We start from the raw sequence: 12,911 nt of genomic DNA, 5'->3' as shown, positions 1-12,911 counted from the left end.
AAACCAAGAAAAAATTAACCAAAATTTAAGATGATTACCTTGGGATGTTTGCATAGAAACGTTCTTGAGACGGTCCTCAAGACGGATTTTCTTCACCTTCTTTGCCCCAGCCGCATGTTTTTTTTGCGGGCCATCGTCAGTTTTACCTGCATAACTGGACTTGGAGGTCCGATGCTTCCTCTTGCGTTCAAGTTCTGCTAGAGCACGCATAATTTCTGATGGTTCAATCGTTTTGGTAATAGGTTCCTCTTCTTTGCAGGGTGATGATTCGTTACTCGAGGACAACAATAATATCACCCCATTATAAGTAAGTGCATTCAAAGAACGAGGGTTGAGGAAGAACTCACCTAATTCAAAAATTTTCTCTGACACCACTTGCTCAGAGCGTAAGTGTTTGGGAACACAAAAAGTGGTCCCCATCCTATCAAGAATGAGTAGAGCTTTAGGATCACGCGAACGCTTCTTCATACAACCCATTGTCTTGTCTAGAAGAGCATTCAGAATGGGCCCCTCGCCTATTAAACATCGGAATAAGTTAAGACTCAAAGAAAGAAAAGTAAAACAACAGAAATATATAAAACTTACTATCATCCTCATTCTGGTAAAAAAGGTTCCAGATCTGAGTATGGCCATAGACGGCTCATACCAGCCAGTCTAGGGCTTCCACAATAATAGCCTGCATGGGCGTTGGCGTTTGGACCAACGTTTTGAACCAGACTTGGTCCTTAAAAGGGGTAAACCGCATATTCGGGAGCTTCTTGTTATGCGGGCGACGAACCATGGTTATCGGAACCACGTCCTCGTGGACCCAGAAAAATTTGGTCCTCCACTCATTGGCACTGCGTGGTGGCTTAGTCCCTATGATCCTCTTGGTGATCGTGGAACAGTTGAACCAACCACCACGACCGTGCATCTTGTAAGAAACGGTGAACCTGTCCACCTTGGGCACAATATTGTGGGCTCTACAAACGAATTCAAAGTGACGAATTCACATCAGACCGAATGGATGAATCTGAGAAAGATGGATCTCGTGGACGGTAATGATGTTTCTAGGAACTTGCTTATCGAAAACCGAAGATTCCCAGTTGAAAAGTACTCGGCGTACACGTCCATCTTACCGGTCGGAGGCTTATCAGCTGTAGATCCGACAGCCGGGTACTCCGGTTCCTATTCGGTGTCATGCCATAGGTGGTGATGAGCTTCTCAAACTCTGGTTTCTTCCAGTTAATTTCTATTTGTTCAACCGACGACGAGTTTTTCTTATCTTGGGACATTATTTCTGAAGTTAAAGGAAAACACCGAGCAATGGTGAAAGATTGATGATAGACAAAGAGGTTTCAAAGGAAGAAGATGAAAGGGAAGATAGAAATATGAAGGTTGATAATTTTTTTTGAAGGCACGAAATGCCGTATTTATACCCATCACATTAATGCGATGGGCATGTAACAGAAGGGAGAGAAATTCACCGGTCCAATGATAAAACAACACGTCACGCGGGAAAACCAAAAAAAGCAAAAAAAGGATGTACAAATAGGTACAGTTGACAGCCGGCACAAACGTCACATCACCATACGACGCTTGCAGACTTGTCACATCTCCTCTCTATTCTTATCTTTAAAATGAAGAAAATATCTTCACACATCCATAAAACAATTTAAAATTCCCGTAAAATATCTTAAGTCCAAAATTTCACTCGCATAAAACTTCACGCGAAAAAAACAATGAACTGGAGGAATTATAGAGGTAGGGTAATGAAAAGCTCCAAAAACCCATAAAGGATTATTCGCGGGTCATTCAGGACTTCCTCAAAAGTCACTCTCGGAACACCCTCATCACCCACATAACTTAAGTTAGAGGAAGAATAATAAAAGTCTCCAGAAACCATCCGCGGGCTACTTAAGACTCCCTCAGAAGTCATCCGCGACGCATTCCCATCATACGCGAGATGACAGAAGAGTGACGTCAACAAATAAGTTGTAACCAACTTCCTTCTATAAGATTTACGTGAAGATCCTTTCTTGAAGGGCACGTGATGAAGTAACCAGTTAAAGGAGGACAACTGACAAGGTTGTTATAACCGTGCACATGGACAGTTTTCTAACCATATCAGGAGCGAACACGTGTCCAGTTTGTTACAAAGAGCATCTTTTAGAAAATGGCAGTTGTACCAATAATATTCCCTTAACCTCTGGCTATAATTACTCACTTCATCAACACAAGGTATTCATTCACACTTCACATATTACACGAATCACTTAAGAATTTTCTCTCTCTAAAGGATTGTACTTATTCTCACGCCGGAGGGTGGTTACGGGAAGACCCCCACTCTTGTCCTTCTCGTAACGAGCTCACGATGTTTTGTTTTGCAGGTGTTCATCACCGGACTTGTTGAGCTTACACTTGTATCGTCATATTATTTGTTATTTGACATGTATCTTGTGGAATCATTGATCTAGCCTATTCGGGTTTAGATTTGTGTTTCTTCACTTAACAAACTATATTAGACAAGGAGCATGATAATTATTTATTTCATGTACCTGTTTTTGTTTCTAATTTTGAACTATGCCTTTTTATCTCTAATTATAAGTTTTGTATCATTAAGTAGCATCTACCACGTTTGAAAGTGCTTCATCTCCGAAATATGAAGAATCTACTCAGCACACTAGATTTTGATGGACTCCCAAGTCTTCAAAAGTGGACACTTGAATTTTGTAAAGACTTGAAAGATATTCATCCATCACTTGGAAAACATACAATTCTCGATTATGTAAGTATATCAGATTGTCATAAGCTTAGAATGTTTCCAAAGATCATCCATATAGGAAAACTTGAGACTCTTAAATCAGTGATTGCCATAATAGTTTGGAGTTCCCCGAGATAAAATCAAACATGGAAAGCTTGGTAAAGTTGTATTAAATCAAAATGGGGATAGATGTTCTCCTTTCATTAGTTGGCAAACGATGTGCCAACCTTGTTTCACTAAACTTAGTTATTTGTTTTTTCTTAAAGAGAACAAAAGCCAACTTTGATGGATTAAAACATTTGGAAGAGTTTAGATTCAACGGATTGGATTATATGAATATGCCATACCATTTTGGTATCTCATTAAGCCATTGGTATGGAAGTCACTCTATATTTCGTTGTTGTTGGTGTTATCACAGTTAACATAAAGGTTACAAAAATAGGATCCAGGTAACTGTCGTTTGAAAGATGGAGAAATCCCGCCTGCTATTGACAAGTTGTCCAACTTACGAGAGTTAAATCTAAGTTGGAATGACTACACGATTAGATTTTAACCTCTCACAACTTATTCAGCTCAAACTCCTCAACTTGAATAGCTGCAAACAACTTGTTGAATTAACTAAGCTCCCCGTCATATTCAGTTACTCTCAAAGCAGACTATTGCGAATCACTCACAGTCATCAGGCACATTTACAAAAATTGAAAGTGCTTATGTGAAGACGGTGCTTATGAATCTCTCTGTTTTTTTTGGGTGTCAACTGATTAGGCTTTATATATGATAACAATATTGATGCTATTCTGTTTACTTATATAGGGACAAGCTATTGAAAATCATAATATGCTACTCCAACTTGAAGTCCCTTGAGATCGCAAAGGCATTTACGCCTCGTCTTCTTAAAGGGAGAAGATGTAGACTGAAACTCCCATATAATTGATGTAATGACTTTTCTGGATTCTTAATGTGCGCTTCTATGACCAGCATAAGTGGTCCTCAATCGATAAGTATGACGCAGGTGATGAGTGGTATGGATTATGAATTTTTTTTTCCCGGAAGGTTAAGATGATAAGTGGTGTGTATTATGAAGATGATTTTTTTTGGAACCCTAATGATGTGGTTTGGAAGTAGACTGATCATAGAGACAATGATAAAATTACATGGGTTCGGTATGTTTCATTTGCTTTACCGAGACATACTACATGGTGGGATGAGACACACAGAGAGATTTTGTTTTCCATTCACAATTACTCATATTTTAGTTTCACACCCCAACCTAAGGCGAAAATGTCAGAGCGTGAGCTTATTTCACAGCTCTCAAAGTACTATCATGTAATATTAAAGATTAATATCTATTAAATTTAAGTAAATATTCAATTAAATCAAATACAAACAAGTACATAATCCATAAAATACAACAAATTAAATTTATTTCTCTAATGATCTTGATTAAAATTCTTGTAACGTAAGTTCAACACTAAGTCTTCACCAACTTGCATTCGATTCATACGATAACCTGCATATGCGTATAAAATACAGATATTTTTGTCAACAACACATGTTGAGTGAGTAAAACACCAGTTAATTTGAATAAAATATAATATATAAAAGAAAACGCAAATTGTTTCTGTGAGATAAACAATTAAGCCATAGCATGTACACAATTAAATCAGATAATAAAGAAATGGCTAAACCATTGCCATGTGAATCGGGCAATGGTTACTAAAAATGAGTTGTCGTGAAACCATTGTCATGCGATTGGACGCCGGCCACTACGACAGTCGTATGATCATACTATTATGACTGACCTCTCCGAATGCGGTAAAATAAAGCAAGTAAACAAATAGTAAGTTAGGCATAAACTGATATACACACAAGGATAACAGTTGCTAATGTTGATAATAATAATAATAATAATAATAATAATAATAATAATAAGAAAGTACTGTAAATACGCATATGTCCCTAAAAGATTAAAACAAGTAATTAGATAATACGTGAGGTCGAAGACTTACTAAAAAATAAACCGATTACAACTAATTAGATAGTGGTAAGCGGGTATCGAACACAGGGAGTTTGTGGAAAATGCGTTACTAAGTAGCTATGCAATTTATCTATATTAATCTAGGTGCAGAAAATAAATTCAATGATTTGGTCGTTTGGTTTGATTTAACAATAAAAACTAGAAACAATTTAACAGGTTTAAAATCAATATGAGAAAATATGTCTTCTATCGATTTCAGGTTTCCATGAATGTTACAGTTAATGTTTAAACTGAGATGAACAATAGATAAAGTTCGTGTTTATGTAAACGATTGTGATAATTGAAGATCAAGTACTTGGATTATAATGCAAGGTAATCACTCAAAAACCAATTAGTTTATCCAACCCTGAATACCTCCTAATTAATCTTGATTGCTTAAAACACCAAGAAATGACGGTTTAGAAAACGAACTTAATAAACTAACAATCTATCAATCAATTCATCAACACCATAATAATTTAATCAATAAGATCAAACTAATATCTCAAAAATTGCATAAAGATTCAACCAAACAATCATAAATAAACCTTACATTCCGAGGGAAAACACAAAGAAATTTAGCCGAGCATGATTCGGGTCGTTATCCCTTCGATTATAGTTTGCATATGAATCAAAATAGAGTTTCTAATGATTACCACAATCACAATTAAGCTATGGCACCTCAAAATCTCCCTTAGGTCATCCACACTTGAAAGATAATGATAAGGATGTCAAAAGCCGTCCATAAAACGAGTTTATAAGGCTGTTACAAGTTTCAGCGTCAGGCCCACCGTAGCTTATGGTGGCTTCAAATTACCCATGGTGGCTTAAAACTGCCTTACGGTGACCATTTTCTTCAGGGGCCACCGTAATCTACGGTGGCTTCCATTCTTGCCTCCTTGTTTTCTTCATAACTTTCTCGTTTCAACTCCGTTTTCTTCATCGTTTTCGCACACGTTCTCGTAATTACATCCTCTATCTTCTCCTACCTTCAACTATATGAGTTACCATAGTCAAATAATTCCACAAAATAAACCGATTGTATGCATGGTTATTAACGGTCTTAAATTACTTAAGGGTTGTCCAGTGGACCACCCGTCAACAGTCGTATAGTCATATTATTATAATGGACCTCTCCGAATGCGGTAAAATAAAGCAAGTAAGCAAATAGTAAGTTAGACATAAACTGATATACAAACAAGGATAGCAGTTGCTAATGTTGATAATAATAATAAGAAGAAAGTACTGTAAATACGCATATGTCCCTAAAAGATTAAAACAAGTAAAATAGGGGAGTGAAATACTCACCTTAGTAAATAAGCAAAGCGAGAATGATTCGATAAGAAAGCAATAAATCACACTATTCGGGAATTACCGACGAGAAATCCTAATTACAATAATTGCGGAAATAAATACGAATTGGATACCGAATCTAAAACTAGATAGAGATTCGGGACTTCGATGATCGGGAATGTTCTGGCGAAAGCTATTTATTTTTTTAATTTATTATTAATTTTATTATCAAAGTTTTATCGTAAATAATATGACTTAATTATATAAATTACATAAAAATACTTAAATAAATATTTATAAAAACTTTATAATTTATATAAAGAGTTTTGTTTTAAATGTTTAAAACTAAATATACGTTTAATGTATCTATATGTATTTTTATTATTTAATAAAGATTTCTTTTATATTAGTATTGGAGATAACAAGTAATTGATAATAAATAATGATATTTATATAAAATCTTTTATAAAACACTTAAACTTATATTTCAATATATTAATTAACAGGATTATATTATGTATATAATTTAATACCTCATTAAAATCCTTTTTAAATATTAAACCTTTTATCAATTTTTTATAATATATATATATATATATATATATATATATATATATATATATATATATATATATATATATATATATATATATATAAAAGGGTTAAAATAAAAAGATATAGTTTTGTAGGAAAAGTAGGAATAACATAAAATTTAGAGTTAGTAAACTATTTAGCCTAAATCCTAGATCCTAGGAAACTATTTGATATTTTAAAAACTATCCATCTCAACCACTAGATCATAGATCCAATGGCTTAGGTTTATTCTTACTCTTCCTACAAAACTATTCTTTTTATTATAACTCACCCCTATATATATATATATATATATATATATATATATATATATATAATATACATACATATATGGTGTTTAACCAAAGTTCAGAAAATGACTAGTTAATGTGTCGGTTTTGTAAAAATTGATTTATTATTATATATATATAATATTAATAATAAGATTTAAAAGATTTATATATATTAATATATAACTTAGGTTAGTTATACAAAACAAAGGAAACAAAACGGGCTGCTGGGACTTGAACCCGCGCAGATGGTCGGCACAAATTGAACACACACACACCCAGCCAACTGAGCTGGGTGTTCAGTTGGTTAAGAACTAGAAACATAAATTTATATACAACAGACATAAACCAAAACAAATTATATGAACCCTAACAATCCAATCGGCCAAAACGTAGATTGTTTAGTCGATTAACCTTAGGGTTAATGATGAGGAAGATGCGACGATCATACCATATAACTAATTACCTAGGACGATGATGGATTGATGGTGTATTGCAGACCAAACCCGACGACATAAGCAAGATCACGAACATCTATCCATAGGTTATGATAATCAGATTGGTTATAGGCGGTCTTGTAGGCAACGTTAATAGGATGGTTTGTTCATATAATCAATTCATATAAAAAGCGATTGTTGTTTTTTAATTCGTTGTGACGGTGAGGCCGAAATAGGTAAAAAGAATCACAATCATAAATCAATTCCATAATTCGGACAAATATTATGCTATAAGTAACTTAAACGTGTTTGGGTATACGGGTTGAACATGGATACGGGTTTTGAGTAAATGGGTTGATGGGTTAATGGATTATAATATTCATATTTTGCAAATCAGTACCTGAACTATTGAGGTGGATACAAAATAGGGTTCAAGTTTAGTTTTGGGTTAAATTTGAATACAAATTAAAGTTATTTTATATATATTAAATAAATATAATAAACAATTACTAATAAAATAATAAATACTCGATAGACGCGATTATTTTATGGATAAAAATTTTCCGAACATAGAAGCGGGTCAGGTATTGACTAACAAAATATTAGATGGAATATCCGAGTTGTTACATTTAGTGTGTTTGGAGTAAGTCTGGTTCAAGGAATAGTGGAAGTAGCCCAACACAAACATCATCAACACAAGAAGAATATGAGCTTTCTCTTTATACACCTAAATTCAAAATTCTAGAGGACTCATCAAGTGATTTAGTTATTCGCTTCTAGTCTATGCGTGAATGTTATCGATATTTTGTAACATTAATAATTATGCATTTTGTTATTCTATACATGTAAGATAGCATGAGAAACTTATAAAGAGACACTTTTGTATAAACCTTTTTTTTGCTACAATAATCTATGCAATTGCAATTTTAATCTCTTATTCCAACTGAAAGTCTAAAAGGTATTCAGTCACGATCTTGAGAGAATTAGATGTCAGGTTATATAAACAAAAAGTAAGTTTATAGCTAGAAACATCTGTTTATGATAATAAAATGAAATGTTCATAGTCAAGTTTAAAATAAAAGTAATAATACTATTACTATCACTTCCTTATATATTAAGCTGACTACCAAATAGGTGCTACGAGGATAAGTGTGATCTCTAATTTAAGTGGTTAGGATCAAACACTTAAAAACTTTAATTTAATAAGTGGAAGTTCCACTTAAGACAAAAAAATAGGGGCTCAAGTTGGGCCAATGAGTTTTCTCACCTATTAATTGGTTTCTTTTTACGGGTAGAAGGGAGATAATCAAGTTGGTCAGTGAGTCATCGGTAATCCAAATTGATTGTTTAAAAAAAAACAATTCAACCACGGACGGTGGACCTCATATATGGGCTAATACAATAAACAACTATGGGCTTGCTTAATCACAACATCTATTTATCTACACGTGGTTAAGTTAAATACTAATAGTCTAATAGTAGTAGAGTAGCGTAATTCTGAACTCTGAAATTGTGAGACTAAGGATCGAACCCTAGAGCCATTACCGGTCACAACTCACCTCCTAAAATCGTTCAGTTCAACGATATCTGTTACTTCTTCTTCTTCTTCTTCTTCTTCTTTTTCACTGTTTAATTATTTCACACATTTGCTTGCTTCATAAATTCACTTGACCACGTGGTAAGTTGTTGCTCACTGTTCATCTGTTTGTTTCACCGTTAATCTCACATATTATTATTATTATTATTATTATTATGTTAGTTCCTGTTCACCATTGTAGTATTGTGTTAGTTTTAGAGAGCACAGTTAATTTCACATATTACGTTCACTGTTAAGTGATAAATTTAACTTTTAATTTCACACATTGTTATTGTCTATTGATTATTAGTTTTGGTTTATTAATTCACTGCTATGTTACTTCATTGTTGTTTTGTTCTATGCAGTTAATATCAGTTTGAGTGCTATAGCGGTGAGCTGGTCATATATCGGTGCTATATTGGTTCTCGGTCTCCTTATGAAATATCGATAACGATAATATCGACCGATATATCACCGATTTTCCAGATATCAGTACCTTTCTTCTTAGTTATTCCATTCATCTTTCTTCTTATTACTGCTATTAGTGTTTATATTACGTCTTAATTGTCAATTCTTAGTGTTTAATATTAGTGTTTTAAGTCTTATTCAGTTTCTACTTGCTTGCTACAGTTGTTAGTGTTTTACAAGTTGCAAAAGGTTTGTTTGTTAATGGTATGAGAGTATACTGAATGAATTGTTACTGTAAAATTGCTATATATATAATGTTGCATGATATAAAATTACTGATACCCTACTCAATGATCTAAATCTCAAATATCGCTCCTTGACCGATATCTGATTTTTTACCGCATTAACTGCATAGGTTTTCTTTAGATTCATTAGTTCAGTGTCAATTTTAAGTTTAAAACAAATTATTAATATTATTATCTCTTGTTAACTATTATGTTAGTTTTATAGTTGTAAGTGAATCAATGAGTCAGAACTAATCATCAATGTCTATGCTGCTTTTAATATGAGACAACAGTATGTTAGCTTACACGCGTTTTGTCTTAACACACTCAGAGATCGATCGTTAACATTCCAAAGATAAACTCATTAACAAAAGCCGATTTCGCAACAGTTGCACCACAACTACATAGACTCATCAACAACCCTCCTCTTCAAACTCAATCAAGAACCAAACCGTAGTCTCAACCACACTTGCAGCTCACCTTCTTTCCAACAAATTCCCGGACAAAAATGTTTTTTTCTCTCCACTTTCAATCTATGTGATCCTAAGCTTACTAGCCGCCGCTTCAGAAGGTCCAATACTCAACCTACTCCTGACATTCCTCAAAACGAACACTGAAGACCTCAACTCTCTTTATACACAGCTTCTGCCCTTCATCGTTGCTGACATAGGTGGGACCCGAGTGTGTTTTACAAATGGGGTCTATATTGAGAAAACACTTTCTCTTAGATCTTCTTTTAAACAGGTTGTGGACGCTGTTTATAAAGCGGATTGAAACCAAGTTGATTTTCAAAACATGGTCAGCTGTAACGTTTTGCTTTTTATTCTTCAATCAAACCTTAAAGTTGTACATATGGAAATCTGAGTCAACTCATATATTACAGCTAGGCCTGTAAATGAACCGAACAGTTAATCACGTTCGGCGGGATGCTTATTTATTCAATAAATGAACGAGCACGAATGAACATGAACACGTGTCTTGTTTCTTCATTTATGTTCGTGAACTTTCGCGTAAATATGTTCGTTTAAATTTGTTTACATTAAATAATGTTTATTAGTTTACATCTGTTTAAGTTTGTTTGCGTTCGTTAATATATCCATTTACAGTTTTAAGAAATTAAAAAAATTACGTATTACAATTAGTCTAGTTTTATTACCTCTATTTGGTGTTCGCTAACCTAATTATGTTTGTTTCTATCATTAACGAACAAACCTAAATGAACACGAGCATGTTCTTTTTTTTAACAAACAAACATAGAAAAGATCACCCCGCCAGTTTAATTGTTTGTGTTCAATCGTTTGTTCGGGTAAATTTAAACGAACACGACCATGCTCCGTGAGCATTTGTTCAGCTCATTTACATGCCTAGTCACAGTAAATGTTGCTGAGAACAATTGTTGTAAACAGATTATTGATTGATTAGTGTAGGCGGCGGGGGTAGTCAATGAAGTCAACTTATAGGCCGAGAAGCAAACGAATGGTCTTATCAAACAAGTTCTTTCATCCATTTCGGTCAATCCTCACGCCTGTCTCATCTTTGTAAATGGGGTCTACTTCAAGGGAGCACGGATTGATAACTTTGACCGGTCAATGACAAAAGAATCTTACTTCTACCTTCTCAATGGCTACAAAGTTCAATTTCCTTTCATGACCAACAACGAAACACAACTCGCATGTGAATATGACGGTTTTAAGGTCCTCGCTCTTACCTACTTGCGAAACAAAAAAGATACACGGCTGTTCACAATGTACTTTTTCCTCCCAAATGCAAAAGACGGGATTCACTCTTTAATAGACAAAATTGGTTCCACACCTGACTTTATTGAGCGTCACATTCCAAGTGAACTTGTTATAGTCAGGAAACTCTTGATACCAAAGTTTAACATCTCGTTTGGGTTTGAAGCTTCATATGTGTTAAAGGAACTGGGGGTTGTAATGCCTTTTAGTGAAGAAGGTGGTTTGAGTGAAATGGTTGACTAGTCTACTGATGAAAGCGTTTACGTCCTGTTCTTGAGTTTTTTTAAAGTAGGGAAAGGAAAGGAAAACTAAGGATAGTTAAAAAATGGGTGTTCTTGAGTTTTTTTGTAGGATGGAAAGAAAAGGAGTAAGAGGAGTTAGGAGGGATTAAATTAATGTATTTTCCCAATAAGTTATCCTCCCAAAAATGGGATGATTACAAAGGATAACTATTTTTTAACATAGTTATCCTTTCCTTTCCTCTAATTTCCTTCCAACTCAAGAACACACCTAATTAAAAAAATTTCCTTCCCTCCCCTTCCCTTTCTTATCATTCCCTCTCCTTTCCTTTTCTTCCCTCGGTTAAAAAACTCAAGAACAAGGCGTATAGTCGCATTCACCTTTGCTTTGTGAATGTTGATGAAGACGGTACGGAAGCTGCAACGTTATACGCATTTGAAGTATTTGGGTGTGGAATGATTATTGATGAGACGAAATTTAGGCGGATCATCCGTTTGTGTTTGTGATAAGAGAAGATGTGCCCGGGGTTGTTTTGTTTATGGGACATGTGGTTGACCCTAGCGTTGGTTGAAATATGTGTGCACGTTGTCATTTGTGCAGTGAAATTCAGACCAATTATTGTGTTTGCTAACAAGATATTGATTTGTTATGGTTTGTGACGGTTATATCCTATTGTTTACATATTATGTTGAAATTTTTAGTACTTGTAACTGGCTTAATCTTCTTATAAGCATGACTAAATGTTGGAACCCTGATTGAACCATGAGTGATTGCGTGTGAGAGTTCGATGAGAGGTTTATATTTGAACTGTGATTCGATGACAAGATGAATAAGAATGAATACTATTAGTGCTAAGTATATTTTTTACATGGTTCTATTCAACATATACATCCTTTCTTATATAGAGTCAGAAGAGAACTCTTTTATCTTATGGGTCTTTGACCAACCCTTTGTCCTGTGGTTCCTTTACCTCCCCGTCGGAGTTGTAGGGAGTATCTCTTTATCCGCTGGTCTTTGCTCTCCCTTCCTGGAGCACGCGTGCCTTGGGCTTTTCTCAAGTCAGGTGAACAGTGACCCTCCCCCTCGTTGACCCCGTTTCCGTCTCATTATACTATCTTCTTCTTGGACTTGGGCTCAGTCTCTTAGGCTGATAATATATTCATTGCTTGATGGGTCGTGATCCATTTCCCAGAACCCAATTCTTAGGTAGGCTCTTCAAGTCCCCCAGACTATTATCCTTGTTATTTATTGCAAGGATAATAGACTTAATTCACTCCCGAGCCTCGTCTTTGTTATCCCTGGATTTGGTTCTTT

The 12,911-nt window shown here is 34.6% G+C and overlaps 1 pseudogene; it reads left to right on the top strand.

Moving 5' to 3' along the window:
- Nucleotides 1-2,889: 2,889 nt before the first annotated feature.
- LOC143626674 (serpin-ZX-like) lies at nucleotides 2,890-12,168 on the top strand (annotated as a pseudogene).
- Nucleotides 12,169-12,911: the final 743 nt, after the last annotated feature.

This window comes from Bidens hawaiensis, unplaced genomic scaffold (assembly GCF_021521415.1).
Source record: "Bidens hawaiensis isolate Kalapana, Puna unplaced genomic scaffold, B.hawaiensis_p1.1 tig00004477_1, whole genome shotgun sequence".
Lineage (NCBI taxonomy): Eukaryota > Viridiplantae > Streptophyta > Magnoliopsida > Asterales > Asteraceae > Bidens > Bidens hawaiensis.
This window is presented reverse-complemented; position numbering and strand designations above follow the sequence as displayed.